Below are 27218 nucleotides of genomic sequence, written 5' to 3' on the forward strand. Positions count from 1 at the left end.
ATAGCTATGGAGGTGATTGGGTATGGTTCATGGGTATGCTCGTGAGCTCAATATAGTGTTTATCATCTCCGTTACGTCTACGTACCTTTCCTGCAATATTGAATCTCAATATTGATACGTGAGTACTCATAATTTAACTTTTACATACTAATAGTGTATCCCTGACTAGTGCTCGAGTATATAGGATTATGCATGTTTGTAATTTTGATATTGCCTTTAGTTAGGTTATGTTGAATCCTGAATTAGTTATATATGCGACTGAGATAAGGTATAAGATATGCATGTCGTTGGAAAGCTAGCGAAAAATTAAGAACTTTTCATTTAGATATCGAATGATTTCGATGAACGGATTTGAAGTTATAGTCCATCGAATTTTTGTATTATTATTAAAAATGATTATTATTATCGTTGTTATTATTGTCGTTCTAGTTTTATCTTATTATTATTATTATTATTATTATCTTTATCAATAAAAGGATTTATCATTAAAAAAATTGTTATTTTTTTTTATTATTATTACTATCGTTATTATCGTTAAAGTTATAATTAGTATTATTATTATTATCCAATTATTATTATTATTATTATTATTATTATTATTGGTATTATTATTATTATTATCATTATTAATATATATATCATTATTTAAAAATGGTTATTATTATTGTTAATATTATTATTACTATATTATCATTAAGATAATTATAATTATTAGTATTATCGTTAATAATGTTATAGTAACTATCATTATTAATATTAGTGTAATTAAAATAAATATTTGTAACACCTAATTATTTTGATTACTATTATTATCATTATTACGAACACGATATAAAAGACGATTAAAAGCAATTAAACGAAACGATTAGAAAATAATGGGTAAGAGTATCATGATAAAATTAAAATATTATAAGATATTGATTTAGATAAAATTATCGTTCTTATTATTTTTATCATTACTATTATTATTAAAATTATCGTTAGTATTAAAACTATCATTTTAACAAAAATTATCATTTTAATAGAAATGTCATTGTTACTATAAAATATCATTATTATTATTATTTTAAATAGAACTATTATTTTAAAGATAATATTAAAAATTATCGTAAATATTAAAATTATCATAATTAGAATTATCGTTTTATCATAATGTCATCTTAGTAATTATAAATATTGATATTTTTATAATAATAATTATTATTACAAAATAATACAACTTTTACTTACTATCATTATAGATATTATTTTATCAAATAAATATTTGATACAAACATATTTTACTACGTGTAATAACTTACTTTAATAATACCTATCATATTATCTTTATAATATTAAATGAATCCTATAAATTTTATTACTTAATATATATAAAGTATATTTTATTATATAAATATAATATAAAATTTTATTTATTAATAAATAAATTATATTATTTACTCTAATAAATCTTTTAAAAATATTTAAAAATATAAAACGACGATATTTAAACTATATATTAATCATGTATAGATTTTTGGAAATTATTTTGAGTCAAATTTACTTTTGTTGACTTTTGCATATTAGTCTCGAGCATTAGGATTGTGGTACACTATGACTTGACCTAATTTGTTTGACAAATATTGACCAACACATAAATATATATAATTAATTTAGGTTCGTGAATCCGAGGCCAACCTTGCACTTGTTCAATGACGTTATATGTATTTTTACTACGAAATACAGTATGGTGAGTTTCATTAACCTTTTTACCCTTTATATTTTTGGGACTGAGAATACATGCGCTTTTATAAATGTTTGACGAAATAGACACAAGTAATTGAAACTACATTCTATGGTTGAATTATCAAAATCGAATATGCCCCTTTTTATTAAAGTCTGGTAATCTAAGAATTAGGGAACAGACACCCTAATTGACGCGAATCCTAAAGATAGATCTATTGGGCCTAACAAACCCCATCCAAAGTACCGGATGCTTTAGTACTTCGAAATTATATCATGTCCGAAGGAGGATCCCGGAATGATAGGGGATATTCTTATATGTATCTAGTTAATGTCGGTTACCAGGTGTTCACCATATGAATGATTATTTTTTGTCTCTATGCATGGGACGTATATTTATGAGAACTGGAAATGAAATTCTTGTGGTCTATTAAAATGATGGAAATAAATGATTATGATAAACTAATGAACTCACCAACCTTTTGGTTGACACTTTAAAGCATGTTTATTCTCAGGTGTTAAAGAAATCTTCCGCTGTGCATTTGCTCATTTTAAAGATATTACTTGGAGTCTTTCATAGCATATTTCGAAGAACGTTGCATTCGAGTCATTGAGTTCATCAAAGATTATTATTAAATAAATTTATAGTTGGATAGTGGATATTATGAAATGGTATGCATGCCTGTCAATTTTTGATGTAAAGAAAGATTGTCTTTTAAAAACGAATGCAATGTTTGTAAAATGTATCATATAGAGGTCAAATACCTCGCAATGTAATCAACTATTGTGAATCGTTTATAATGTATATGAACGGGTCCTTTCAGTCTAGACACATCTTACTGCATTGATTGCATGAATAGTGTATAGACAAAATTCATATCTGTGACGACCCGGAAATTTTTGACCAAATTTAAACTTAATCAATATGATTTCGACACGATAAGCAAAGTCTGTAATGTTGAGTCTCAAAAATTATTGAACTATTTCAATATATTCATTTAACCTCAGACTATTTGATAATGCTAAAAACGAACATATATTTCATAGCATTATTCCTCAAGAAAGACAAGCTTTTAGTTGCAATTGTTCTATTTACAAGTGATATTCGTTTAAAAAAATAAAAGGTGAAGACAAAAGACAGATTCGACGAATTGAAGACGCAAACGACCAAAAAGCTCAAAAGTACAAAAGACAATCAAAGAGGTTCCAATTATTGATAAGAAACGTCTCGAAATTACAAGAGTACAAGATTCAAAACGCAAAGTACAAGATATTAAATTGTACGCAAGGACGTTCGAAAATCCGGAACCGGGACCAGAGTCAACTCTCAACGCTCGACGCAACGGACTAAAAATTACAAGTCAACTATGCACATAAATATAATATAATATTTAAATAATTCTTATAATTATTTAATATATTATATTTATATTTAAAACCGTCGGCAAGAAAGACTCCAAAAGGGACTGAGCTGTAATTTCAATCTCCGCGACTCGCGGAGTTTGAAGGCCAAAAATGCCGCGAGTCGCGGAGCCCCATGTTTTGAAAGTCCCTATAAAAGCAACCGAATTCTGAGCATTTTCATCATCTTTTTCTTCTTCTCTCATAATACTACGTAAATATTTATATTTTAATTTTAATTTTAACTTTAATTATAATTCTAATAATAAGGGTATGTTAGCGAATATTGTAAGGGTGTAAGTCGAAATTCTGTCCGTGTAACGCTACGCTATTTTTAATCATTGTAAGTTATGTTCAACCTTAATATATTAATGTCTCGTAGCTAAGTTATTATTATGTTTATTTAAAACGAAGTAATCATGATGTTGGGCTAATTACTAAAATTGGGTAATTGGGGTTTGGACAAAAGAACGACACTTGTGGAAATTAGACTATGGGCTATTAATGGGCTTTATATTTGTTTAACTAAATGACAGTTTGTTAATGTTAATATAAAGATTTACAATTGGGCGTCCCTATAAATTACCATATACACTCAATCGGACACGATGGGCGGGGTATTTTTATGTACGAATAATCGTTCATTTAACCGGACACGGGAATGGATTAATAGTCACTAGAATAATTAAAACAGGGGTGAAATTATGTACAAGGACACTTGGTATAATTGATAACAAAATATTAAAACCTTGGGTTACACTCAGTCGACATCCTGGTGTAATTATTAAACAAAGTATTAAAATCTTGTTACAGTTTAAGTCCCCAATTAGTGGAATATTTAACTTCGGGTATAAGGATAATTTGACGAGGATACTCGCACTTTATATTTATGACTGATGGACTGTTATGGACAAAAACCAGACGGACATATTAAATAATCCAGGACAAAGGACAATTAACCCATGGGCATAAAACTAAAATCAACACGTCAAACATCATGATTACGGAAGTTTAAATAAGCATAATTCTTTTATTTCATATTTAATTTCCTTTATTTTATATTTAATTGCACTTCTAATTATCGCATTTTTATTTTTATTGTATTTAATTGCACTTTTAATTATCGTACTTTTTAATTATCGCAAGTTTATTTTATCGCACTTTTATTATTCGCAATTTCATTATCGTTATTTACTTTACGCTTTAAATTAAGTCTTTTATTTATTATTTTACATTTGGTTTTAACTGCGACTAAAGTTTTAAAATCGACAAACCGGTCATTAAACGGTAAAAACCCCCCTTTTTAATAATAATATTACTTATATATATATTTGTATTTTTATAAAAGTAAACTAATATAGCGTTAAGCTTTGTTTAAAGATTTCCCTGTGGAACGAACCGGACTTACTAAAAACTACACTACTTTACGATTAGGTACACTGCCTATAAGTGTTGTAGCAAGGTTTAAGTATATCCATTCTATAAATAAATAAATATCTTGTGTAAAATTGTATCGTATTTAATAAGTATTTCCTTGTAAAATTTAATAGTATTTTATATACACCTCGCCAAACATCAAGTATTTTTGGCGCCGCTGCCGGGGAACTACTCTTAAAAGCCGAAAGCGCAACGCTAATAAAAAAAAAGATTTTTATTTTACTTTTATTAAAATTCGTTTTTATAAAAATACGTTTTAAATATTCGAAAATATAAAAAGAAAAACAAAAATTTATATATTTTTAAGAGTTTGTTAAAAGTTTTATAAGTTTCTTTATTTTTATTTTAGTTTATAAAGATATAAAGTTTTATTTAAATATCTTTTATTTATTTAAAAACAGAAAATTAGAAAACAAAAAAAAAATAAAAATAAAAACGCGTCGAATTTTAAAGCTGTCAGTTGAATTTTTGAACCCCGCGACTCGCGGAGGTTTACAGCTTCAAATACCGCAACTCGCGGAGTAAACCTGACACGCTGACAGAAACCCTAATTCAGTATTAATTACGAGTAATTATTAATAATTATTATTTTAAACCCTAATTAATTATTATTATTATAATTAGTTTTATTATAATTAGTTTTACTTTTTATTTAATTTGTTTTATTTAGTTAAATTAGTTTAATTAAATTGTAAAATTAGTAGTTTTATTAAATAAATAATATAAAAAATAATATTTTTATAAAAATTGTATTTTTTACAACTTTTTGTATATTTTTATATTTTGTCCCTTTTCAATCGTTTTAGCGTAATATTTGTATTTTTAGCTCATATTTAGTTTTAAACTTAGTTTTTGCCATAGTTATTTTTACTTCTAGATTTTTAGGCTTTGCCGTAGAATTCCTTAAGTGCTTTTTATTTAGACTAAGATTTAGGTGCTTTAGAATTTTGCGACGCCTTTTTAAGTTTTAGTTTCTTTTTAAGTTATTTCCATTTGGGATATAGTTTTTCCTGTAAGCTTTAATATTTTTAGACACCTTTTACTATGTACCAATTATCATTCCAATTAGTTATCTCAATTTGCGATTATAATTTTAAGTTAGTTGTAGTAATAAGGTAAGGTTAGTCAAGTATTTTTAAGTTTTATATGTTTCTTTTATTTTTCCGTCACCTTTTATTTTTCAACCATTTTTCTTTTTCGACCTTTTCCGACGAACTCTTTTTCTTTCTTATTTCTCGCTATTCTAGTTTTAGGACATAAATTTTTATTCTACTTCTTATCTAAATTTTCTTAAAATTACGAAAATTTATTTTAAGTGGTTAAATTGATAGACATCAAAATTTTCTGGTTCGTAGTAATAGTTGGATTTGTACGTGGACCGGGTTATTGGAGCCAAACAGTCCTCAATTATATTGAGACCAAACGAATCCTGCCCCTCTGCTGCATCTTTTGGCTATTCGAAACGTGGGCAAAATCAGAAAAGTCTATTGATTGGATAACTTATTATAATTTTTCTTTCCTTTTAAAAACTAATAGGATATTCAGTGAATGCACCGAGCAAGACGTTCACCACCTTTTGTACGTTCACCACCTGTAACTAGATCAAGACATTTAGCAAATATTACTGCCGTTGATTTTTCTTTAGAATCGTCATCCAGTCGACCAAGTACTTCAGTTCAAATTTCCGATAATCCATTTTTTGAACCCGGCCTCACAATTGAGAATCCGGAGAATATTCAGGAACGATTCGTAGATCCTGAATCACTAAACTTTCCTCCGGAACCACCAATCATTCAAACAGAGATTGTTGAGGAACGAACCATTAAATCAGAATCCTCTAGTGATTCTGATTCAACAAATTCAATTATGGAGAATCTGGAACCTTTAAGTATGGAAGACCGAATGAGAGCTAAACGCACTGGCCAAGGTCACGCAATTACTCATCCAGACATTAATGCGCCAGATTATGAAATCAAAGGACAAATTCTACACATGGTGACTAATCAATACCAATTTAGTGGTGCGCCGAAGGAAGATCCAAATGAACATTTACGTACCTTTAATAGGATCTGCACACTATTTAAAATCCGAGAAGTGGAGGATGAACAGATATATCTCATGTTATTTCCCTGGACTTTAAAGGGAGAAGCCAAAGATTGGTTGGAATCGTTACCTGAAGGGGCGATTGATACATGGGACGTTTTAGTTGAAAAATTTCTTAAACAATTCTTTCCGGCATCTAAAGCCGTAAGACTTCAAGCAGAAATTGTTACGTTCACACAGAAACTGAATGAAACTCTATATGAGGCGTGGACAAGATATGGAAAGTTGTTAAGAGGATGTCCGCAACATGGTTTAGATACCTGTCAAATAGTACAAATATTCTACCAAGGATGTGACATCACTACAAGGAAAGACATAGATATAGCAGCTGGTGGTTCTATTATGAAGAAAACTGAAACTGATGCTTACAAAATTATTGACAACACTGCTTCCCACTCACATGAGTGGCACCAAGAAAAAGATATCGTTAGATCATCTAAAGCAGCCAGAGCCGATTCTAGCCATGACTTAGATTCCATTTCCGCAAAGATAGATGCTGTGGAGAGACGAATGGAAAAGATGACTAAAGATATTCACTCAATACGAATTAGTTGTGAGCAGTGTGGAGGACCATATTTGACAAAAGATTGTCTCAGTATTGAATTAACAATGGAACAAAGAGAGAATATTTCATACATAAACCAAAGGCCTGGAAATAATTATCAGAATAATTATCAACCGCCAAGACCGATTTACAATCAAAATCAGAATTATAACCAAAATATTCCATACAACAACCAACAAGGTCCTAGCAATCAACAAGTATCCAATAATACTTACAATCAGCAAAGACCTAATTTTCAAAACAAACCACCACAACAAACCGATGATAAAAAGCCGAATTTAGAAGATATGATGACGAAGCTAGTTGAAACTCAAACGCAGTTTTTCACATCTCAAAAACAAACTAATGAACAAAATGCTCAAGCATTTAGAAATCAACAAGCTTCTATTCAAAATCTGGAACAAGAAGTAAGTAACCTAGCAAGGTTAATAGGTGAAAGAAAACCGGGAAGTCTACCTAGTGATACAAATGCTAACCCCCGAAATGAAACAGCTAAAGCCATTACCACAAGAAGTGGTACAACACTTAAACCACCTGAAATACCTGTAACTTCTGATGAAGCTATTCCTACTCCACAAGAACCACAACCTGATCAAGATAAGGAAAAAGAACCGATAGTTGAAAAGGTTAATGAAGATAACACAGTTAAGGCTAAACCTTATGTTAAACCATACCAACCACCACTTCCTTACCCGAGTAAAATGAAGAAAGAGAAACTTGAAGCCGAGCAATCCAAATTTTTGGATATGTTTAAACAGATAAATGTAAATCTTCCTTTCATTGATGTGATTTCAGGAATGCCTAGATATGCTAAATTCTTGAAAGATCTAATTTCAAATAGAAAGAAAATGGAAGAACTCTCGGCTGTTACTATGAATGCTAATTGTTCAGCAGTGCTGTTGAATAAGATACCAGAAAAACTATCTGATCCAGGAAGTTTCACAATTCCATGTTTTCTGGGAAGTCTTAGTTCAATAGAAGCATTGGCAGACTTAGGTGCTAGTATAAATCTAATGCCGTATTCACTATACACTAAACTATACCTTGGAGAATTGAAACCAACAAGAATAAGCATACAACTAGCCGATAGATCAATAAAATATCCTAGAGGGATAATGGAGAACATGCTAGTTAAAGTTGGTACTTTAGTATTTCCAGTAGATTTTGTTGTTCTGGACATGGAAGAAGATTCTCAAGTTCCTCTCATATTAGGAAGACCATTCTTAAACACGGCTAAAGCAATGATAGACGTGTTCGGTAAGAAACTGACCCTAAGTATAGAGGATGAGAGTGTTACCTTTTCAGTTGATAGAGCAATGCAACAACCACAATCTGCAGATGATACATGTTATTATATTCAAACTATAGATGCACATGCAGAATTATTAGAAGAATTTCCAGAATTACAAGGAACAGGAGAATGTTCTTTAGGAGAAGGTAATGAACCAATTGATGAAGCTGAAATGTTAGCTACACTTATAGCTAATGGATATGAACCAACAACAGAAGAAATTCAAATGCTAAAAGAAGAAGACAGATATCGATACAAATCATCGATAGAAGAACCTCCGAAATTAGAGTTAAAGCCACTTCCAAACCATTTGGAATACGCTTATTTACATGGTGAATCTGAATTACCTGTAATAATATCATCTTCTCTTACTGAAAATGAGAAATCACAACTCATTTCTGTGTTGAAAGCTCATAAACCAGCCATTGCATGGAAGATTCATGATATTAAAGGAATAAGTCCTTCGTATTGCACACATAAAATCCTTATGGAAGAAGGTCATAAAACGTATGTGCAACGCCAATGAAGACTAAATCCTAATATGCAAGATGTAGTAAAAAAAGAGATTATTAAACTGCTAGATGCAGGTTTAATTTATCCAATTCCTGATAGTGCATGGGTAAGCCCAGTTCAATGCGTGCCTAAGAAGGGTGGCATGACTGTCATTACAAATGAGAAAAATGAGCTTATTCCTACTAGGACTGTAACAGGATGGCGTGTATGTATTGATTATAGAAAATTAAATGACGCCACCAGAAAAGATCACTTTCCCTTACCTTTCATAGATCAAATGTTGGAAAGATTAGCCGGAAATAGTTACTATTGTTTCCTAGATGGATTTTCCGGATATTTTCAAATTCCAATAGCACCCGAAGATCAAGAGAAAACCACATTCACGTGCCCTTATGGTACTTTTGCTTACAAACGCATGCCATTTGGACTTTGTAACGCCCCTGCAACCTTTCAAATGTGTATGATGGCGATTTTTCACGACATGATAGAAGAATGCATGGAAGTATTCATGGATGACTTTTCAGTCTTCGGTGATACATTTAAATCATGTCTAGTTAATCTGGAACGAATGCTAATTAGATGCGAACAATCAAATCTAGTTCTTAATTGGGAGAAATGCCATTTCATGGTTAAAGAAGGCATCGTTCTTGGTCATAAAATTTCAAAAGAAGGAATTGAAGTGGATAGAGCTAAAGTAGATGTAATTGCTAAACTTCCACATCCCACCAATGTTAGAGGAGTTAGGAGTTTTCTAGGGCATGCCGGTTTTTACCGACGTTTCATAAAAGATTTTTCTAAAATTGCCACTCCTATGAATAAACTCCTAGAAAAAGATGCTCCATTCATCTTTTCAGATGAGTGTATCAAATCTTTTAATATTCTTAAAGAAAAACTAACTAATGCGCCGATCATGATAACACCAAATTGGAATCTACCATTTGAACTAATGTGCGATGCAAGTGATTTTGCAATGGGAGCCGTTTTAGGACAAAGGATTGAAAAACGATTTCAACCTATATATTATGCTAGTAAGACGTTACAAGGAGCACAAACGAACTATACAACTACTGAAAAAGAACTCCTTGCTATTGTCTTTGCTTTTGACAAATTTCGATCATATCTCGTTCTAGCAAAAACGGTGGTCTATACCGACCATTCTGCTCTTAGATACCTATTTTCAAAACAAGATGCTAGACCAAGATTAATCCGTTGGATCTTACTCTTACAAGAGTTTGATATTGAAATCCGAGATAAAAGAGGAGCAGAAAATCTCGCCGCTGATCATCTTTCTCGTCTTGAAAATCCCGAATTAGAAGTTCTAAATGAATCGGCCATACAAGACAACTTTCCTGATGAATATCTATTGAAGATAGATTATAAAGAAATTCCATGGTTTGCAGACTATGCAAACTATTTAGTATGTGGATTCCTTGAAAAAGGATTATCGTACCAAAGACGAAAGAAATTCTTCAGTGATATAAAACACCATTTCTGGGAAGATCCACATCTGTTTAAAAGTTGTCCCGATGGAATAATACGCCGATGTGTATTTGGAGATGAAGCTAGTAAAATATTAAACCATTGTCACACAGGACCAACAGGAGGGCATTATGGGCCTCAACTAACAGCAAGAAAAGTTTATGAAGCTGGATTCTATTGGCCTACAATTTACAAAGACGCACACCTTCTTTGCAAATCCTGTGATGCATGTCAAAGGGCCGGAAAAATAAGTCAACGTGATGAAATGCCACAAAATGTCATCCAAGTATGTGAAGTATTTGACATTTGGGGTATTAACTTTATGGGTCCATTTCCAAAATCTCATAATAATCTATATATACTCGTAGCCATTGATTATGTATCTAAATGGGCGGAAGCACAAGCTCTCCCAACTAACGATGCACGAGTTGTAGTCAACTTTTTAAAACGTCTTTTTGCAAGGTTTGGAACACCGAAAGCTTTAATAAGTGATCGGGGTACTCATTTCTGTAATAATCAACTTGAGAAAGTTCTTAAAAGATATGGAGTAACTCATAAAATCTCCACTGCATATCATCCACAAACAAGTGGACAAGTTGAAAATACTAACCGAGCTTTAAAACGTATTCTAGAGAAAACCGTAGGATCAAATCCGAAGGAATGGTCCATTAAATTGGAGGATGCACTCTGGGCTTTTAGAACAGCCTACAAAACTCCAATTGGAACCACACCTTTTAGAGTTGTTTATGGAAAAGCATGTCATCTTCCAGTAGAAATTGAACACAAAGCATTTTGGGCTTTGAAGACATGTAATCTTGATTTACATGAAGTCGGACGTTTACGATTAAGTCAACTAAATGAATTAGAAGAATTAAGACATGAAGCATACGATAATTCGTTAATCTATAAAGAAAGAACGAAGAAATGGCATGATAAAAGAATCAGAAGTTCAAAAGAATTTAAAGAAGGAGACAGAGTTCTTCTTTTCAATTCACGATTCAAGCTATTTCCTGGAAATTTGAAATCAAGATGGTCTGGACCATTCATAGTTAAAAGAGTTTTTCATATGGAACGATAGAATTAATAAATTCAAAAGGGATTGAATTTAAAGTTAATGGTCACAGAGTTAAACATTACATACATGGTCCGATGGAAGTTGACAACGAAGTTAATCACAATTTCGACACCACAGCTAACTAAGTGTGGGGAGAATCAAGTCTTTAAAGGATAATATGTATTTCTGTTAGAGTTAGATTATCTGTTTTCGTGTAGTTCTCGAAAATGGAACCCGAATGGTCTTTCCCTAGCAGACCCTAAAGAACTAGTCTTCTTCCCCCATTCTGAATTTTTATTTTTTTAGGTTTTTACAAAATGAAGACTGCTTGTGAACTAAACCATGGTCTAATGCTACACGCTTTGATCACTAAACGTAATAATGACATACTACCGAGTGAACTAGTATCAGTAATCAGAGAAAGAATGGACGGAGTTAGAAAAGAATCCAGATGCGAAGATAATAAGTTACAATTTGGTAAAGGAAAATCAAAATCCGCAGCGAAAAGAAGAGCACGACACCTAGAAAGATGTCACAAATGCGAAAAATGTTCACATGGAGGTAAATGTTCAAATAATCAAACCTATTCAAACACCGAATTTGTTACTTTATGCAGAGACGGACCATTCATATGTTTAGAAGAAAAGACACTGAATGCTCGAGGTTACGCCTATGTAGCTATGGAAAACCAATTAAACCGACTATCTTATGAATGGGATAGATCATATAACTAAGAAATCTATTTCACAGGTAAGTCTGTACAGTTTTTATTTTTTTTTATTTTTTTTAACCTTTTGATAATAAACGCTAATTTGTTCGCTAAAAAGTATTAAATTGGTATTGAATAAAATTAGGTTTGGCGACCGAAATTATTGATATCATTCAAAAATTTATTACATCACTGCGAAATTTAACGTTTATTCTTAAGGTATAAATATCTTTAATCAATCAACCCAAAATATTTCAAAAATTTGTCATGAGTTAAATTAGGTTTTGGAACCGAAATTACTTTACCGAAAAGAGGGGCGCATATTTTTGATAATATTTGATTGATTAAAGTGGGATAAAAAGCCAAAAAGATTTTTAATTTTGTTTTTACCATGTTTTTAAAATTAATATTTGAACCCTTTATAAATATTGTAAACTTTGTAAAATCAATATTTTTAAAATTGTAAATATTTGAAAAATTAAAATATGTTTGGTGTGAATTTTTAATATGAATTTTTAATTTTTAAAATATGAATTTTTAATTTTATGCATTTTAAATTGTAAGTTTGGTGTGAATTTTTAATATGAATTTTTAATTTTTAAAAATATGAATTTTTAATTTTATGCATTTTAAATTGTAAGTTTGGTGTGAATTTTTAATATTAATTTTGAATTTTATAATTAAATTGTGTGAATTTAAAAACAAAAAAATTTACTTTATCTCATTAAGTTAAAAATATGATTTTTAAAATTCGTCGTAAGTTGAAGACTAGGTCTTTGAACCGAAATTGCTTTACCCAAGGGAGGGACGAGAACTTTTATTATCATTATTTTTAATCTTATTGAATTAAAGTATGCCAAAAAACATTAAAAAACCAAAAATCTTAGCTTTTAAAACAATCGCTACAAAAAGACAAATTTTAAAATTTTGTCGAGGGACAGACTAGGACATCGATCCGAAACGACCTCGTCCTCAATAATAAGGGAAACAAAATTTTAAAAATTATTTACTTAATTGTTTTATAAGTTAATGATAATTTAAAAAAAAAAAAAAAAAAAAAAACAAACTCCGCGACTCGCGGAGTTTGAAGGGTCCAAACACCGCGAGTCGCGGGAGGACCAAAATATAGAAAAAAATATAAACGCACAAACTGATCAGTCCACACCCCCAAAACAAAAAAACACTGCGAAATACTCCGAAAAAACACCCAAAAACACCCCCAAAATCACAATTTTTGACCGTTAATCACCAAATTTTTTACTAAAATCATGTTGAGAAGGATGCTATCTAGGAATTACTCAAGAAAAACGGTAAATTTCTACACCTAAACACCATTTAATCCAAAATTTGGTGTTCTTGAGCCATTTTTTTTCCCAATTTGATTTTGATGCTTTTTAGTGTAATTATGCTTAAATTGTTTATGTATTATGCTTGTATAACCTAGATTGATGCTATTTAACATGATTAGAAGCCTTAAACTTCAAATTTAGAGTAATCTAGGGTTTGTGTTCTTGAGCAAATTTGGGGCTTTTTGATATAAACAGGTTATGGCCAATTTTTGGGTCTTTGAGCCTAAACATGATTTTGAGAATTAAAGTGGACTTTTTCAAGTCTAAAATTCATGAACTTGATTTTTGAGAGATAATGCCATTTGAAACTTGTTTAATTGCTAGTAATGATTATTTTGACATGTTATTTGAGTTGAATGCTTATGAACTTGGCAAACATTTTCGTATATGCTATTTTGAAAAAGTGTAGATTTGATGAAAATATGAAAATGAGCTTAAGTTTGATATAAATTGATCATGTCATTGTAATTATTTTAATTGATGATTTTGCTGACACTAATGCATATTTGGATGCACAAAAAATTGTGTTTGATGTGTTTTGCAGACTGAAAGGGGTGAATCTTCATCCCAAGCCCGCAATGCTCCTGCTGAGAATGCGGAACAACAGGAGGTGGATAACTACTACAAGCAGGATATACCTCATCCAGTCATGACCTTTTCTGATATGCACTTGGAAGAGTTGCACCCGAACCTGAGATTTGACAGACTTTGGATAGATTATTCAAAATACCAAAGGGGTTTGCATACTCTTCATTCTAAGGTTGTTGAGGTACCGAGGGTCATAGAATGGGGACCCTTAGAAGCTGTAGAATTGGCGGGGCCAATTAGGGAATTACTTGTACAGAGGTATGGTAATTCTACTTTTAATGACTGGGTACGTTTATTCACCATGTGCAGACCTGTATATAAAGTATGGTGTGAAGAATTGTTGTGTAGTATAGAGTTGAATGATCGGGTAGCTAGTTTAACCGATCGTTCTTTTATTAGATTTTTGTTAGGCGGTTCGATGCTTCACATGTCTTTACTAGACATGGCTCAGGCTTTACGTATATATACGCCTGAGGAGTTAGCATCTGCCGATTGTAGAGGGTTGATACTAAACGGTAGAAAGATAGATGAAAATTTTGATACACACGGTGTGTGGAGTCAAATGACAAGCCATCACCGTTTCAAAGGAGGAAATTACTCTTATTTGGATATAGATAGAGCCGAATTAAGAGTGATTCATAGGTTTTTAGCTAATTCGATTACACAAAGGGGTAAGAACAAGGAAAAGGTAAATGAACAGGATTTGTTTTACCATATGTGTATTTGAGACCCACAAAGTGCTGTAAGTATACCTTATTGTGTGGGTTATTATTTATCAGCTATGGTTAGGGGGATGAGACCGCATAGCATAATAGGAGGTGGTATTTTTATTACTTTGATTGCTGAATATCTCGGTGTGGATATAAGTCGGGGGGGGGGGATTATTAGTAGAAGAACCAGAACCCCGCGATACTATAGGTTTAAATGTATACCATGGTGCGAAAGTTTTGAAGAGGCGAAATAACGCCGCAGTACAATACCATGGTAGACATCCACAGGTTGAGAGAAACCAACAGCAAGGTAATGTAGGAGGGGGGAATGAGATGCAAGAAATGCAAAGGTTTATAGCTTCTCAGGAGTACGAAAATGCTAGACAGAGAGCATTTGAAGATTGCAAGTTCATCAGAACCAAATCATAGCTCATTGCCAACATATAGGTAGAAACTATATTCCTACACCGAAACCCATCTTCCCTCCCTGGTCTATAGAGATGCAGCCACCATATCCTACGTATAACCCTGCCGAAGCATTTTATAGCACCTACGGTTATGCCTGGAACCCCTATTGGTATCAATATCATCCCTAGTCTACTTATTTTTTTTTTATTTTGTAATTTGTAATGATTGATGCGTTTAATACTTTTGTTAATATTGTAATAGTTTTTATAATTGTCTAACTTTTATTCTTAGATTTTAATAATTTTTGAATGTGGGGTAATATACCAAACTTCAAAAATATGTATATATGTTTGCAGTTTATCTTATGTACACAACAGGGTAAAACTACGCATTTTCAAAGACTGGTATTAAGTTCAGCAAAAGCAACTAATTTTGACGACAAGATGCAAAATATATGTGAAATAACAACAAGACGGAATGAACAAATGATGTGCACCATTTATCATTCAGCAAACAAACGCCAATATATTTGGAAACTTTGGTAAAAATTTAATCATTTTCACACAAATCACCCTCAATAATTTAAATTGTTACTGATTTCTTGCAAATGAGGGCATTGCAAGATCTTAAGTGTGGGAAGGGGTTAAATTCTTTCGGATTTTAAAATTTTATCTTAAACACTTGGTTACCATTAAAAATACTAGTAAAGCAGTAGTTGTATTAGAATCTAGTGCTCTCTGATAATAAAGAACAGCCCTAGTCTTATATACTGACTACCCAATTCTAGTAAAATTTTTAAAAATTTTTTTCAATTAAATGAACTCAAAATCATGTTTATACATATTTATGAACGATAAAACTAGGTTTTAACACCGAAATTATTGTTACCTCGGAAAGGACATAAATTGAGAAACAAACCAAAATGTTAAAATTCATTTAAAATGGAATAGAGGACGATAAAAAGGAAAATAAAAGCCAAGTGTGAGAAAATTTACCAAGTTATCTTAAACATATGTCACATATATCTGTAACAAATAACTGAAAATACTTTTGCTTTGGACTAAACTAAACTATTTTACCCGATGAAAGAAAAGAAAGATGGATCTACACGATGAATCAATTCCATCATTAAAAGGAAGTAAAGTCTTCCGAAAAAAGAAACGCGCTTCTTGATTTAGGTCATGAAGTTGTCGTCCAGACCAGCTGTAGGTTGACAAAAAATCTAGAAAAGTCATCACTAAAATCAGCAGGAAATCCACGGACCTCAGCATTAAACAGGGTCGCCAAGTGGTCAGATTTATCCTAACCATGAGAAGGATTTATCTCGTAAAATGGGGGGGGCACCATGCAAATTAGCTGGATAAGACTAATGAATCAGATCCCCAGAAAGGATAATCTCCTTAAAGATTAAAAATCAGCTTTTAAGCCTGATATTACTCAATCCTAGATATTGACCTTAAAGATTGAGAATTCAAACTCATGGAATTCAATGATATCTAAACTCGAGCTTGAACGAGAAAATATTTTGATCAAAATTATAAACCGATTTGTTTTCTGAAAACCCTATTTTCAATGCGTTCATTACCATTGAACGTAAAATCCTAGGAATTCACCTGGAATTCATTAGGTCACCTGAACCAAATCGGGTGTCAACAATAAGAACGGTGGTTACATAGCATGGTCAAAGACAAGACCTTGTGCCAAACCGAAAAATCATAAGGGTGAGCTTTACTATTGCTCCTACCAAGGATAGTAATTGCGTCCGACACGTTATAGACCATAATTAAAAGCATGTCAGGGGACATTGCCTTAACAGTTGCTTCTTCAACGCTTTCCTTTACAACCGGACGGTAGTTTACCGAAAGGTAATATACGGAGCAAGTAAACTGGACGTGTTGCTTCCCAAATACAAGGTTAGCAAGTGGGTGACACAAAACCGCAAGTTTTGAGCTAAAATTTTCAAATCTGAAACCCACCAAACCCACAAAAATATTTTGCAAACACCGGTAAAGGGTTATTCCGGAAAACTTATCTAGGGTAAAAACTAGATTTAATTTTCAAAAGATCAAATGTTTTCATAAAGATCCAATTTCCTTAATGGATCTAAATTTTTATAGTCATGTGGGACTGTAAACCATATCATTACTACCATTGTTTATAAACACCAAACCATAAACTCTAAATCGGGCTAAATTTTACTTCACAAAACATGAAGAAAAAAAACATGAACAATATTATCTTGAATGTTATTTTTGTCGATCGTTTTTCCGCCTAAATAATAACATTCATCACGAAGTGTCTCTTCTAAATGTTCATATTTTTGTGTGATCTTGATGGCGAAAAAAAAAATCCAAAAAAATCGAAAAAAAACAATTTGCTTCCCCCCCTATATATATATATATATGAATACTATACATAAGTAGTATTAAATATATTGTAAAATATATAAAGTGTATAAATATTAAATATTCAAAAATATGTTATCATATAATATTAATAATTAAATTTAAGTAAAAGTTAAAATATAAAAGAAATATTACTTTCATTATAATTGTTAATATTAATAACTGTATTAATAATATTATTATTTTTAATATATATATATATATATATATATATATATATATATATATATATATATATATATATATATGAAATTTGATATGTACAAGTATTGTTATTAATATTATTGATATTATTACCATTATTAATTCTATTATTATTATTATTATTATTATTATTATTATTATTATTATTATTATTATTATTATTAGTTTCATTATTACTAATGAAATTAATATTAAATATTAATGTTTATATAATAAATGTTATTATGTTCTTTATATGATTAATATACTAATATATATACATAATCGACATAAATTGATACAGGTACAGTTATATACATAAATACATATACAGAATATATATATATATATATATATATATATATATATATATACATACATAAATACTAATATATACTTAAATATATATAAAAATTAAATAATAATAATAAATACTTATTAATATTTAAAGAATCAAAAATCAAGTTTAAATCCTTGTCAAACTGTATGTGATTGGTACTCACTGCTTTTAATTATTGAAATCAAAACCAAAACAAACCAAATTCTGTTAGCAATCCATATCGCCTTTTATTTTTATAATTTTTTTACGTACGATCGAATATTGCCTATCGAATTCAATTAGAATATAAGTCTATCATATTGTCAATGTTATTAGCAAAAACACTCAGTTCCTTCACCACCATATTCACTTATCAATTCATCAGCTTTTATTTGATTGAATTTAAACAGAAAAAAGGCAAGAACACGTCGTGTTCTCTGTTTTTAATTTTTTTTAAACAGAATGATTTCGTAATCCATTTCAAAAACTATAAATGCAGTCTTGTTAGGATTCTGATACTCAGACTTTATGCAAAAGCTAAGCTTCCAATTCCACATATTGAGTGTGAATTTTCGAGTCAAAGTTTAGGATTTTAAAAGTCAACAATTGTTCTTCAGTTAAATTCGCATGTTCTGTTTCAATCTGAGTTAAATTGATAATTTTTATAGTTTATATAGGTGATTTGAAACGTTCCAAAAACCAAGATTAATTATTGAGTTTTTATTTTATTTTTTACGAACAACAGGTTTGATTTTTTTTCTTCTTTTCGTTTTTCTGTTAAGATAATCAAGCATCACAACACGTTTTCATTTCAATTTATAATGTAAGTCAAACTTTAAAATTTGATTACACCTTGGGTTAATCTCTGGTCGATCTTGAACTGAGGAATAAGGGAATAAGGTTAAACGGGTTAAGTTATTTTGGGTCTGTGATTAAATCAGATAAACGAATACAGCGGAGTGGTTAAGGTGTGTTGTGGGTATGCGAGAGGTCACGGGTTCGAGCCCCTGCAAGGTTTTTTTTTTTAAAAAAAAAACTCTATGAGGTAGTTTTCTTTTTATTTACTTATTATTATTATTATTATTATTATTATTATTATTATTATTATTATTATTATTATTATTGTTGTTGTTGTTGTTGTTGTTGTTGTTGTTGTTGTTGTTATTATTATCATGATTATTATTAGAATTATAATTAACATTAGTATTATAATTATTATTAGTATTATCATAGTTATAAGTAATATCACTATTATTATTATTATTATTATTATTATTATTATTATTATTATTATTATTATTATTATTATTATTATTATTATTATTATTATTATTATTACGATTATGAAAATAATACAAGTCATTATTGTTAGTATCATTTATGAAATTATTAGTATTATTACTATTATTATTAACCTAAGTATCATTTTAAACAATATCATTACTATTATTAGTATTATCATTATCAATAAAATTATTATTATTATGAGTAAATCATTATTATCAAAACTATCATTTTTAACAGATAAATATTTTGTACATAAAATATATTTTTTTACATATACTAAATGTACATTAATATTTCATACACAATATATCAAACATATTAATAGTATTTATATAAATACTTACATATAACTAATTAATGATTTTAAATATAATACTGATCATATAATATATATAGATAAATTGATACAACTAAATATAATTATATATTTTTAATAAATATACAAATGATATAGGCTCGTGAATTCGAGGCCAACCCTGCATTGTTCAGTTTCGTCGTATGAATATTTTACTACAAAATATTGGATAGTGAGTTCATTTGATTCCCTTTTACTCTTTACATTTTTGGGACTGAGAATACATGCGCTGTTTTTACAACTGCTTTACTAAATGCTTTTGAAATATATTTTGAACTGCGAATACATAAAATACTTTTATAAATATTTGACGAGATAGACACAAGCAAAACATTCCTCGAATGAATTATTATGCAGACAGAAGTTCTGTGGATTATTATTGAATTATGTGGATATGATAATTGCCACCATTGAATTATGTGGACATGATAATTGTCACCATTGAATTATGTGGATATGATAATTGCCACCATTAAATAATGTGGACATGATAATTGCCACCATTGAATTATGTGGACATGATAATTGCCACCATTAAATTATGTGGACATGATAATTGCCACCATCGAATTATGTGAACATGATAATTGCCACCAATTGATGTGAATGTTATATATCGAGAGAATGATTTTTATACACAGGTTATGTGTATTATATTTTGTACACGAGATATGTGTACGGTTACTAAGATTTATGAAAAAGGATTTCGTACATGAGAAAGGTGTGCTGTATTTAAAAGATATCGCTTGTACATTACAGGTGGGTATAGGATTCGGGCCCATTTGTACCATGCAACATTTAAATCTTGTGGTCTATCAAAATGATGAATTTTATTGTTTATGATAAACTTATGAACTCACCAACCTTTTGGTTGACACTTGAAAGCATGTTTATTCTCAGGTATGAAAGAAATCTTCCGCTGTGCATTTGCTCATTTTAAAGATATTACTTGGAGTCATTCATGGCATATTTCAAAAAGACGTTGCATTCGAGTCGTCGAGTTCATCAAGAATATTATTAAGTCATTTATAGTTGGATATATTATAAAATGGTATGTATGCCGTCAACTTTCGATGTAAAGAAAGTTTGTCTTTTAAAAACGAATGCAATGTTTGTAAAATGTATCATATAGATGTCAAATACCTTGCAATGAAATCAACTATTGTGAATCGTTTATAATCGATATGAACGGAGCATTTCAGTTGGTATCAGAGCGGTGGTCTTAGCGAACCAGGTCTTGAATTAGTGTGTCTAACTAATAGTTGTTTAGATGCATTAGTGAGTCTGGACTTCGACCGTGTCTGCATGTCAAAAGTTTTGCTTATCATTTCATGTCAAAAATTTCCTGCTTATCATTCTTATGGAATCACTTGCTTATCATTCTTAGTCTAGACACATCTTACTGCATTGATTGCATGAATAGTGTATAGACAAAATTCATATCTGTGACGACCCGGAAATTTTTGTCCAAATTTCAACTTAATCTATATGATTTCGACACGATAAGCAAAGTCTGTAATGTTGAGTCTCAAAAATTATTGAACTATTTCAATATATTCATTTAATCTCAGACTATTTGATAATGCTAAAAATGAACATATATTTCATAGCATTATTCCTCAAGAAAGACAAGCTTTTAGTTGCAATTGTTCTATTTACAAGTGATATTCGTTAAAAAAAATAAAAGGTGAAGACAAAAGACAGATTCGACGAATTGAAGACGCAAATGACCAAAAAGCTCAAAAGTACAAAAGACAATCAAAGAGGTTCCAATTATTGATAAGAAACGTCTCGAAATTACAAGAGTACAAGATTCAAAACGCAAAGTACAAGATATTAAATTGTACGCAAGGACGTTCGAAAATCCGGAACCGGGACCAGAGTCAACTCTCAACGCTCGACGCAACGGACTAAAAATTACAAGTCAACTATGCACATAAATATAATATAATATTTATATAATTCTTATAATTATTTAATATATTATATTTATATTTAAAACCGTCGGCAAGAAAGACTCCAAAAGGGACTGAGCTGTAATTTCAATCTCCGCGACTCGCGGAGTTTGAAGGCCAAAAATGCCGCGAGTCGCGGAGCCCCAAGTTTTGAAAGTCCCTATAAAAGCAACCGAATTCTGAGCATTTTCATCATCTTTTTCTTCTTCTCTCATAATACTGCGTAAATATTTATATTTATATTTTAATTTTAATTTTAATTTTAATTATAATTCTAATAATAAGGGTATGTTAGCGAATATTGTAAGGGTGTAAGTCGAAATTCTGTCCGTGTAACGCTACGCTATTTTGAATCATTGTAACTTATGTTCAACCTTTTTATATTAATGTCTCGTAGCTAAGTTATTATTATGCTTATTTAAAACGAAGTAATCATGATGTTAGGCTAATTACTAAAATTGGGTAATTGGGCTTTGTACCATAATTGGGGTTTGGACAAAAGAACGACACTTGTGGAAATTAGACTATGGGCTATTAATGGGCTTTATATTTGTTTAACTAAATGATAGTTTGTTAATGTTAATATAAAGATTTACAATTGGGCGTCCCTATAAATTACCATATACACTCAATCGGACACGATGGGCGGGGTATTTTTATGTACGAATAATCGTTCATTTAACCGGACACGGGAATGGATTAATAGTCACTAGAATAATTAAAACAGGGGTGAAATTATGTACAAGGACACTTGGTATAATTGATAACAAAATATTAAAACCTTGGGTTACGCTCAGTCGACATCCTGGTGTAATTATTAAACAAAGTATTAAAATCTTGTTACAGTTTAAGTCCCCAATTAGTGGAATATTTAACTTCGGGTATAAGGATAATTTGACGAGGATACTCGCACTTTATATTTATGACTGATGGACTGTTATGGACAAAAACCAGACGGACATATTAAATAATCCAGGACAAAGGACAATTAACCCATGGGCATAAAACTAAAATCAACACGTCAAACATCATGATTACGGAAGTTTAAATAAGCATAATTCTTTTATTTCATATTTAATTTCCTTTATTTTATATTTAATTGCACTTCTAATTATCGCATTTTTATTTTTATTGTATTTAATTGCACTTTTAATTATCGTACTTTTTAATTATCGCAAGTTTATTTTATCGCACTTTTATTATTCGCAATTTCATTATCGTTATTTACTTTACGCTTTAAATTAAGTCTTTTATTTATTATTTTACATTTGGTTTTAACTGCGACTAAAGTTTTAAAATCGACAAACCGGTCATTAAACGGTAAAAACCCCCCTTTTTAATAATAATATTACTTATATATATATATTTGTATTTTTATAAAAGTAAACTAATATAGCGTTAAGCTTTGTTTAAAGATTTCCCTGTGGAACGAACCGGACTTACTAAAAACTACACTACTTTACGATTAGGTACACTGCCTATAAGTGTTGTAGCAAGGTTTAAGTATATCCATTCTATAAATAAATAAATATCTTGTGTAAAATTGTATCGTATTTAATAAGTATTTCCTTGTAAAATTTAATAGTATTTTATATACACCTCGCGAAACATCACTATTCCCGACGATTCAAGAACAATTGTTTGTAAATATATATATATATATATATATATATATATATATATATATATATATATATATATATATATATATATATATATATATATATATATATATATATAATGTATGTATTGAAAATAATAAAAGATAATTTAAATCATTAGCAATTAAATATGTAAAATAAGATCATCTATACATATATATGATTTTTACGTAAAATTATTATTATATGTATTTTATAATTCAATTATATTATTATATAAAATAAGTATTACATAATGTAAAGTCAATATATTATATGTAATTACAAGTCAAAGTATAAAGTGTTATATTAATAATATGATCATTTTATTAACATTAGTATTACTAATATTATTATTTCTAACATATATATATATATATATATATATATATATATATATATATATATATATATATATATATATATATATATATATATATATAGATACATACATACATACATAAAATAGAAACATGTAACTTATTATATCTTCATTATTATTAGATATTATTATTAAAGTATATAAAAAAATTTAATACTCATTATTATTATGTAGTTATATCATATAATCTATAATATGCAATACAATTATATTAAATATAGTTGTTATAGTGGCATCTTATTACTTTTAATATTAATATAAACTAGTGTTATTAATATTCTTGTTTTAAAAATATAAAATATAGATATAAAATTTGATATATATATATATAAATAATATTATTACTAATATTATTAACAATACTAATATAATTAGTATTATTATTATTATTATTATTATTATTATTATTATAATTATCATTAGAAATATTTTTATCAACTTCATTAAAATTTGTATTGTTATTATTATTACTTTTATTATTATTATTATTAACAATAATATTATTATTATTAATATTTTTATTTAGATTATTATTAATATAATTATAATTATAATCATTAATTAATTAATAAAAATTATATAAAATCACTCGTACGATTCTTTTGGATCCAATTCAGTTTCACGTTATAATCAAACTGTGTTTGATTTTGTTTCTGTCCCAAGAATCGTACCAATCCAACTCTTAGGACAAAAACCGTTACCCATCTTACTCAGCTTTTAATTTTTTTCATTTTTTATTCTTGCTACGGATTGATCCTATCGACCACTATAGGATTCAAGACAATATTGAAACAAATATATAAGCTATATCAGTCCTTCAATACATATATAATATCTCTAATCACAGTAACTCGAAAATTAAAAAAACAAAAAACTTTCAGAACTGAAGCAACACCCCTGTTCTTGACCAATTTTATCAATAGCTCGATTACGAATCAAACTTCAAAATCCATTAATGTAGTTTTGTTAGAAATTCTTCACTCAAGCTTTTTGTAAAGTTTCAAAACCCAATTCAAGCTATCGAGTTCTAATTTTGGAGTCAAAGCTCGATTTTCAAAAAGTCAAACAAATTGTTCATGGAAAAATTCGAATTCGTTTTTATGTTTCATGTTAAATTGAAGGTTCAAAAAGTTTCTAATAATCATTGGGAACCTTTTTCATGTAGAAGTCGTGATTCAAAACGTTCTAAAAACTCGAAGTTGATTTCAAGTTTACAAATGGGTATATATGGCTGTTGTACAAATTTTTTTTTTTGATTTATTCTGTTTAATTAATTCAACTACCAATGAAGTTTGATTCTATTCCAGATTAACGTTTTAAAACAACACTTTAAATGTTATTAAGATTAGTTTATGGTTTTGATTCGATTATGAAGAAGATGAAAAGGGATTATAGATAAAACGTGTTAAATAAAATTTGCTGGGAGATATATTAGTAAAAACAGAAAACAGGTCGATGGTTACCAGGTTTTGTTGAGGAACGAGGGGTCTAAGGTTCAATTCCGGGCTGGGATATAAAATTTTTTTGAAAGCTTATTAAGGTAGTCCTTTTATTTCCATTATTATTATTATTATTATTATTATTATTATTATTATTATTATTATTATTATTATTATTATTATTATTATTATTATTATTATTATTATTATTAGTATTATTATTGATTAATACTAGTTATTATTATTGTTATTGTTATTGTTATGATAAGTATTATTATTATTAACATTATTATTACGATTATTATTATTGTTATTATTAGTATTGTTATTATTAGTATTATAACTACGAATATTATTATTATTACTAACAAAGGTATTAACTAGCAAATATTGTTATTATCATAAATATAACCACAATTATAATTTTTAATATTATGGTTAAGTTAATTATTAGTATTAATATAATAAAGCAATTACATATTATTATCATTAAAATGAGTATTATTGTTATAACCATAATTATTATTATCATCATTAATATTATTACTAAAATTATTATTATTATTATCACTAATATTAATATTAGTATCACTTTTATAATTATTAGTATTATTATCATTAACATAGGTATAATTATCAACAATATCATCATTATTATTATTATTAGTATTATAATTACTAATAAAGTTATTATTATTATTTTTAGTAACTTATTATTATCAAAACTACCATTTTTAACAAATAAATATTATTTTCATAAAAGATACTTATTACATTTACGATAATTGATAATGCTAAAAACGAACATATATTTCATAGCATTATTCCTCAAGAAAGACAAGCTTTTAGTTGCAATTGTTCTATTTACAAGAGATATTCGTTTAAATAATAAAAGGTGAAGACAAAAGACAGATTCGACGAATTGAAGACACAAACGACCAAAAAGCTCAAAAGAACAAAAGACAATCAAAAAGGTTCCAATTATTGATAAGAAACGTCTCGAAATTACAGAAGTACAAGATTCAAAACGCAAAGTACAAAATATAAAATTGTACGCAAGGACGTTCGAAAATCCGGAACCGGGACCAGAGTCAACTCTTAACGCTCGACGCAACGGACTAAAAATTACAAGTTAACTATGTATATAAATATAATATAATATATAATTAATTATATTAATTATATATATATTATATATATATAATAAAAACCGTCGGCAGCAAGAAACTCCAAGGGTGTGAGCTGTAAATACCTCTCCGCGACTCGCGGAGTTTTAAGGGCATTTTGCCGCGAGTCGCGGAGCCCCAAAAATCAAGTCTGGCTATAAAGCAAACCGAATTCTGATCAAATTTCATATCTTATTTCTCTATCTCTCTCAATATATACATAATATATATATATTTATATTTTAATTTTAATTTTAATTTTAAATCCTAATAATAAGGGTATGTTAGCGAATGTTGTAAGGGTGTAAGTCGAAATTCTGTCCGTGTAACGCTACGCTATTTTTAATCATTGTAAGTTATGTTCAACCTTTTTACATTAATGTCTCGTAGCTAAGTTATTATTATGCTTATTTAAAACGAAGTAATCATGATGTTGGGCTAATTACTAAAATTGGGTAATTGGACTTTGTACCATAATTGGGGTTTGGATAAAAGAACGACACTTGTGGAAACTAGACTATGGGCTATTAATGGGCTTTATATTTGTTTAACTAAATGAAAATTTGTTAATGTTAATATAAAGATTTACAATTGGGCGTCCCTATAAATTACCATATACACTCGATCGGACACGATGGGCGGGGTATTTATATGTACGAATAATCGTTCATTTAACCGGACACGGGAATGGATTAATAGCCACTAGAATAATTAAAACAGGGGTGAAATTACATTCAAGGGTAATTGGTGTAATTGTT

The sequence above is a fragment of the Rutidosis leptorrhynchoides genome, chromosome 2 (assembly GCF_046630445.1).
Source record: "Rutidosis leptorrhynchoides isolate AG116_Rl617_1_P2 chromosome 2, CSIRO_AGI_Rlap_v1, whole genome shotgun sequence".
NCBI classification, from domain to species: Eukaryota; Viridiplantae; Streptophyta; class Magnoliopsida; order Asterales; family Asteraceae; genus Rutidosis; species Rutidosis leptorrhynchoides.